Source organism: Acomys russatus, chromosome 24 (assembly GCF_903995435.1).
Source record: "Acomys russatus chromosome 24, mAcoRus1.1, whole genome shotgun sequence".
NCBI lineage: Eukaryota > Metazoa > Chordata > Mammalia > Rodentia > Muridae > Acomys > Acomys russatus.
In genome coordinates this window covers 2,768,715-2,776,628 of record NC_067160.1, presented here as the reverse complement: position 1 = coordinate 2,776,628, position 7,914 = coordinate 2,768,715, and positions in this window count along the sequence as shown.

The window sequence follows — 7,914 nt, the reverse complement described above, 5'->3', positions numbered from 1 at the left end:
AGACCAAGATTTGTGCTTAATAAGAATTTTAAACGAAAGCAGTACTATTCCCCATAGGTAGTACACTATTTGATACCAATAGCAGCTATTAACAACGTCAAAAGATCCAGACAACCAAAGACACGTGTGCTTGGAATTTATCACTTCTTTTCTTACCTAAGACATAGAAGGCAAAGGCGCCTGCTACAGTTCACCTCTCAGTTATGGTGGTGAATGCCTTTAATCTCAGTAGAGGCAGGTAGGTCTCCAGCCCACCCTGATATGCATAGATTCCAAGACAGCCAGGGCTACACAGTGAGACTTTGTTCTAAAGGGGGGAGTGGAGGGAGGAGGAGGAGGATGGACAGCATTGTTAGAATGGAGACCCAAAAACTGCAGGAAGTTTTTACAGTCCTAAAAGCCAGATCCTATTTAGTCCTGGTTTTATGATTATTTCTGTTTCCTGAATTTAGGCCTAAGTAGCTTTTTTTCTTTTTCTTTTTTGGTTTCTCAAGACAGGGTTTCTCTGTGTAGCCTTGACTATACTGGAACTCGCTCTGTAGACAAGGCTGGCCTTGAACTCACAGATCTGCCTGTTTCTACTTCCAGAGTACTGGGATTAAAGGTATGTACCACCACCACCTGGCTTGGCCTAAGTATCTTATTAATTGCAACAAGCAAATTTCTTGATATGTAGAGTTCTATTAAAGCAAATGTTTTCCCCAAAACTCCAAAGGTTAAAGAAATAGCTGGGAGGCAAAGGCAGGAGGATCTCTGTGAGTTCAAGGCCAGCCTGGTCTACAAAGCAAGCTCCAGGGACAGCCAAGGCTACACTGAGAAACCCTGTCTCGAGAAACCAAAAAGAAAGAGAAAATACTTAAATATTATATAAAGTTAATCAGTTTGAATCCTGTACTACTGCAGATCACATTTACTAAGGAATAAAAGCCACACAGACTAATTCTGCCATGGTACAGCAGTCATGGTAGGCCATCATCTGAAACGTTAGGATATATATTAGAAGGGACAAGATAAAATAATTTATTTGGGTATAAATAACAACATACCAAGTCCCAGCAAAGGCATGTGGTGCAGAAAGACAAGGGGCGAAACCGGAAGGTTGAGTGTGGTTCATCAGTCACGCTCTGATGGATCCACACCAGTGTCACCAAAGTGTACAAGGATGTGTATGACACATGCTGACAGAGGGGGAAATCATGGCGTGGAAATATGTATGTATTAAACAAACAATCAGAGCCGGGTGTGGTGGCTCTGCCTTTACTACCAGCACTCTGGAGGCAGAAGCAGATGGTCCTCTGTGAATTATAGGCCAGCTTGGTCTACAAAGTGTGTTCCAAGACAGCCAAGTCAAGAGATCCTGTCTCAAAACAACAACAACAACAACAAAAAACCCTTATAAAACAATTCAGGTTATGTAGTTTGAAGGCTTTAGAAAGGTTTAATGTAAGTAGTTCTTTAGGAGAAGTGCCATGGGCAGCACATGGACTATTTGTTAAAAATAATTAAGCTTTATAGCACAACGGAGATACCATATAAAATAATGCACTCAGCTATGAGGAAAAGACCCAAGCTGTACTGAGGTAGGTACCCAAGTACCTGTCGACAGAATTCTTACCAACATTAGGTGAATTTATATGTGATAATGACCACGGGAGAGATCTGTCTGATGTAAAGCAGACACACAGTGGGATAAAAGGATGGAGAGCCAAAACCTATGATTATCCTGGACAAGGTGGCATCAACCAGGAAGTAAACCCAAGATGACAAAAAATGATCTGCAATATAACATATCTGATTCTACGACTTCTAGTAAGTTTGGTCATTTTCTTGTTTCTCATTTCAGTGGTTTCATTTGGCTAACTGGTTAAGGAACTTTACACCTCCCTAAGAATAGACTCCCATAGATAAAACACTGTCGAACACAGTCAAGCTCCACTTGTAAAGAGTACAAAGTACTAAAGGCATGGAGCACCTGGCTAGGGGGGTAGGGAGGAGCAGCAGATGGATGGGTGAAAAGAACAGGTACCACAGGACGAGACTCTAGCCAAAAAATAAGTATCAGCGGAGCGTAGGGCGAGGGGCCTGAACCGCGCGCGGAGCGGGTGGGTAAAAGGGGAACCGGACCCAGTTCCCAGCCTGCAGCTAGAGCGAGGGAGAGTCAACCCCGGAGACAAGAGCTGGGCACCCCTGGGCGAGAAAAACACGGAATCCACCGCGCGCAGGGCCCGCCGGAGCTGGGAGAACCGCGGGGCCGGGGACGGAAGGGGCGGCGGCTCCGCAACCGGGCAGCCCGGCACCAACCGGTTCCGAGCCCCGGAGGCCGTGGCTCTCCAGACACTGCGGCCGTCCGTTTCGGGGGGTTGGGGAGTTGCTCATAGAGCCCGGTAAGGGGTAGGGCCTTAACCTCCTCCCCTCCGTGGTCCCCCTTCCCTAGAGGTCACTCTCCCCTCCCACCTCGCTAGCCCAGCACTTCCGGTTCCGCAGGGGCCAGCGTCCCCGGTACTCACCCCCCGGCGAGGTGCCCGTCACCGCCGCCGCCGCCGCCGCCGCTGTCGTTGTCGCCGCCACCGCCTCTCAGCAGTGCCGTCTGGCCTCTGAGAGGCAGCGCGCGGCCCCCGCACGCTCCACGCCCGCCCCGCCGCCGCGCGCTCCCGACGGCCGACGCTCGCCTCCGCGCCGGCGCGCGGCCGTTGCCCTCAGCCTAGGGTCCGTAGGCCTCGCGGCGTTCCCATTGGCTCCCCGGGCGCGGGCGGCGGACGACGTCTCTCGCGGGGCACGTTCTTCTCATTCATGCGGCTCGAGCCGCCGAGCCCGCCCACTGATCACTCTCCCATTCACCACCCACCCCACCCCCCGCTCGCCCTCCCCCAACACCCTTGCCCCCGCCCCGGCTGCGCTCCCTCGGGCGTGCGCGCGACCGCGGGCGACCTCGCCTTCTGATTGGCTGCAGGGGCACGGCGCCGTAAACACGTGATTCCTGCGGGAGCGCGCGCGCCTGGCCGTCGTGTCCGCCTGGCCGATGGTCTGGAGGAGGGGATGCGGCCAGCTGCGCAAGGGTGGGGAAACGAGGAGATGGGCAGGCGATGTCTTTCTCTCTCGTTGTCGGCTCTCCTATTTGTAGTGTATTCAAGAAGAGCTTCTATGAAGGGCAAATGTCTAGGTATGTACCAGAAGCGCTCAAAAACCAAGCAGATGCCCTTTTTCAGTTCGCCAACCTCCTTCGGGTTAGCATGGTACAGCCCTGACGAGCGTCTACCATAGCCAGTCACCGGTAGGACTTTTCCGCTTCCTTGCCTCTTCAATCATTGGCCAATCATATGAGGATTAGGTAGGGCAGCCCACCTACCTAACCCCCCTACCTCCCCCTCTTTTTAAAGAAGTGAAACTTTATTTAAAACACTCTGTTCAAGTCTTCAGTGGGGACCTCTGCAGGATTCCCGAGTGGTGGTGCGGCCGGTGCTATGGCTTGCACATGGAGGGAGGCCGGGGAGATCAGGGCCCGTAGAGAAGTGTAAGGAAAGGGTCCTGCCAAGGGCTGGGTTAGCTCTAGGAGCGTAGCTGCCCACCGACGGAGCGAAGCACTGGGAGTGCGCGCCTTGCGGGGCGCAGGCACCTCCAGGACTACACACAAGAAATGGGCGCCTTGACCTCACCCAATTTGAGAAAACAGGATGAAGAGAAAAAGCTTTCTAGAATAGCTCCTGTCCCTGGCGAGCTGCTGGCCAACTCTCCGTAGATCACGGCACTACATTTTGCCCTAATTAGCCCGAGACAGCTGTGGACCCAGTAGCTTTGCCATAAGGCTCTCCTCTTACGTCTCCAGGCCGTCTCTCATTTGCAAAGCAGCTCTGTTACATAACAGCCCTTCAAAAAGGTGTCCCACCTGCCACTTTCCTGAAGCCAAGGTCTCTCGTGTGTCCAGTGTGGTTTCCAAGTCCTGTCATTGTCTCGTCGGATTGGCTTCAAATGTTGCTGAATTAACTTTGACACGCAGCCTTAGACAGCCAGCAAGTTAATGCAAAAATCTACACTTTTATAAAGTCTACACTATTTTCCTCTCTAACATGGCAAATATTATCATTTGTACTCTATTTTTACTACTGGCTTCAATGCAGCATTTATTGCAACCTATTCGAGTTTATGTTGACTATTTTTAAAACTCTTCAGCTACCCTGGTGTGATGGCACACACCTTTAATCCCAGCATTGTGGGGGGCGAGGGGGAGTGGCAGAGGCATGCGGGTCTCTTGAGTTGGAGGCCAGCCTGGTCCACAAAGTGAGTTTTCAGGATAGAGAAACCCTACACAGAGAAACCCTGACAAAAAAAAAAAGTCAAGCCGGGCGTGGTGGTGCACGCCTTTAATCCCAGCACTCGGGAGGCAGAGGCAGGCGGATCGCTGTGAGTTCGAGGCCAGCCTGGTCTACAAAGTGAGTCCAGGATGGCCAAGGCTACACAGAGAAACCCTGTCTCGAAAAACAAACAACAACAAAAAAAAAGTCAAATTTCATTTATTTCTCTAGGATTTTAAAGCTTTGTTTTCTCTACTTCATAAGTTAAGCAGTTTTATTTTCCTACTTTTTAAAATAGGAAATTGGGGGGTGAGGGGGTGTAGGTCAAACAACCTTTGGGTGTTAGTTCTCTCCTGGCTTCCAGATACGGAGCTCGGGTTGTCAGGCATGCCCAGCAAGCTCTTTCACCCACTGCCCCTTCCTGCTAGCCCAGTTTTTCTACCAAGAACCCATGTGAACAATTATGTCTCTTGGCCAGACACTACTTAATGGAAAAAGCCTTCCACCATCCAACCAGAGGTACTAAATCCCTCAGGGTCACTGGGGACATGAGACTGCTGGGTTGTCCAACCCGATTTTAGCTGGATGAGCAGTGGCATAATCACCGTCCCCGTCCTTAACAAAGACCCCATTCTCCTTCCCTTAGGATCACAAAATGGTCATCCCAGGAAGAAAGCTCAGTAGGATGGAGCTCAAAAACATCTGAAGAATAGTCAGTAAAATGTAGACCAAAACATTATCCAGATCATCATACTTGAAATAAATTACTTTGACACATATATCAAGTAATACCTGACAGGTTTTCTAGCGTCACTTATCTATGCTTTTTCATATCCTCTTGAGTTTTCTCGTGCTCATACCTTGCAGACCAGTGTCGCAGTACAACTTCTTTCAGCAGTGTAACAATCAGCGCATTTTAAAAACCTCGTCATGGTAAAACACTAGCTTCACTCCTTGACCTCATGAGATCCTCTCTGTGGAGCTGGGGATGAGGCTCGGGGGCAGAGTTTGGGCTTAGCATTTGCAAGGCCCTGGGTTGAATGCTTGGCATCCCTGCCACATAAAAGCTTCTGCTAAAGGACACAGTTGCCCCTTTGTTCTCGCTGCATTTTTCCTAGGTGTTTCTTTTCCTTTTGATTTATCTTTGTGATGTAGTAAAGGCACACACATGCCACAGAACACGTACGAAAGTCAGAGGACAACTGCAGAAGTCAGCTTCCTCCACACTGTCAGGTTTGGCACCAAGTGCCTTTACCTGCTAAGCCATCTGCCAGCCTTCCGCCCACTTCCTTAACAAAGCTTCTTGAAAGACGAGTCTGAACCTTCCCTCCTCAGTTTATAGTTCCTCTGAAGGCTATGTCAGTGGCGCTTGCATCTGCACTGCTCCAAGACTGCAGTTGTCAGGGACAGTTCTGGCACGCACCAATGCTCACTCTAGGATCCACAGGGAAGCCATGTTTGCCAGTGCTGTGCTCTGGGATCCACAGGGAAGCCTTGTTTGCCAGTGCCTCACTGTGCTCTGGGATCCACAGGGAAGCCATGTTTGCCAGTGCTGTGCTCTGGGATCCACAGGGAAGCCTTGTTTGCCAGGCCTCACTGTGCTCTGGGATCCACAGGGAAGCCTTGTTTGCCAGGCCTCACTGTGCTCTGGGATCCACAGGGAAGCCTTGTTGGCCAGGCCTCACTGTGCCTGGCATTCTGCACCCTCCTTCCACCTCTGCTTTGTTTCTCCCCTGTGATGAGAATGGAATCTAATGCCTGTTAAGCAAAGGCCTGAACAACTAGAACTACATCCCAAACCCCTTTGACCTTTAATTCCATCCTTAGTTTCCTTATCACCATCTTCACAGTACCAAACTACACGCTTCAGACACTTTCTATATTCAGAGTCAGTGGCTGTCATCAACTTTCAGCCCTAACCTTTTCTAAGGCTCCAAATGCTGTCTGCGCTGTACCTTCAGATGGATGAGTCATGGCTCCAACTTCAACAATACCCAAACCCCGCGTGCTAGTCCTACGCCCTCCTTTAGTGTCCCAGCACTTACATTGCCAGCACTTAGGAGAGCCAAGGTAGGAGAATCTCAAGTTGGAGACTAGCTTGGGCTATACAGTAAGACTCTGTCAAAAAAAAAATTTTAAAAAGCTGAGCAGTGGTGGCTCACACCGTTAATCACAGCACTTGGGAGGCAGCGGCAGGCGGATCTCTGTGAGTTCAAGGCCAGCCTGATCTACAAAGCAAGTCCAGGAAGATAATGCTACATAGAGAAACCCTGTCTCGAAAAACCAAAAACAAAACAAAACAAACAAACATATATATATTATATAGTTCATATAGACATATATATGAATAATAGATAGATATGAATAACACTGGTGAAATAGCTCAAGTTGGTGGGTAAACAAAAGTGACTTGTTTACAGGTCACAAGCCTGATGACCTAAATTCTATCCCCAAAACCCACATAAAGGTGAAGAGGGAAAAAAAAAGGTGACAAGGACTGACACCACTCCATGGGTGCCCTCTGACCTCTGCACCTGTGCTGTGGTAAACATTCCACATACGTATACCATGCACATAGATACCCACACAGAAAAAAGTATAACAAAAATTTTAGGGGCTGGAGAGATGGCTCAGCAGCTAAAAGCACTGGCTGCCCTTCTAGAGGACCCAGGTTCAATTCCCAATGCCAACACAGCAGTTCACAACTGTCTGTAACTCCAGTTCCAGGAGATCTTCACACAGACATGGGATCAAAACCACATAAAATAAGAATAAAAAACTTTTTTTAAAATCCCTTTTTTTTTAAATATGAGCCAAGTGTGGTGGCGTATGTAGTAACTCCAGCTCTTATGTGGAGGGAGGAAGACTGCTGGGCTATGTACAGAGTTTAAGAGTAATCCATCCCAAAGTGTACACAGAGAGAGAGAGAGAGACAGACAGAGAGGGGGGTAGGGAATATGCTCAGCAGTCAAGAGTACTTGTTTGCCAAGGGTGGCACTTGTTTGCCAAGGCACACTTGAGAGGCAGAGGCAGGTGGATCACTGTGAGTTCGAGGCCAGCCTGGTATACAAAGTAAGTCCAGGATAGCCAAGGCTACACAGAGAAACCTGTCTCAAAAAACCAAAAATAAAATGCACTTGTTTACAAAAAAAATAAATAAAAGATTGGGTGTGGTGGCACACACCTTTAATCCCAACACTTGAGAAGCAGGAGCAGGTAGATCCGAGTTGGAGGCCAGCTTGGTCTACAGATTGAGTTCCAGGACAGCCAGGACTACAGAGAAACCCTGTCTCAAAAAACAAACAAACAAACAAAAAAGAGCACTTGTTATTTTCCAGAGGCGAGGCTTTGGTTCCTAGCACCCACATAGCAACTCACAAGCTAAACTCCAGCTCCAGGGATCGATGTCTCTCCTTCCCAGCCACCATGCGTGCTTGTGGTGCATATACAAACACATAAAACGTAAAGCACACACACAGCCCATCATAAACCATCAGCTTTAATACAAATTTCTCTCCTTTATCACTGTCACCAGCAAGTCCTGTCCATTTTACTTTCAAAATATTGCAAAGCACATACGGTAGCTCTCCGCAGCCCTTTCTCCGCAGCCTCCCCTCATCCTGTC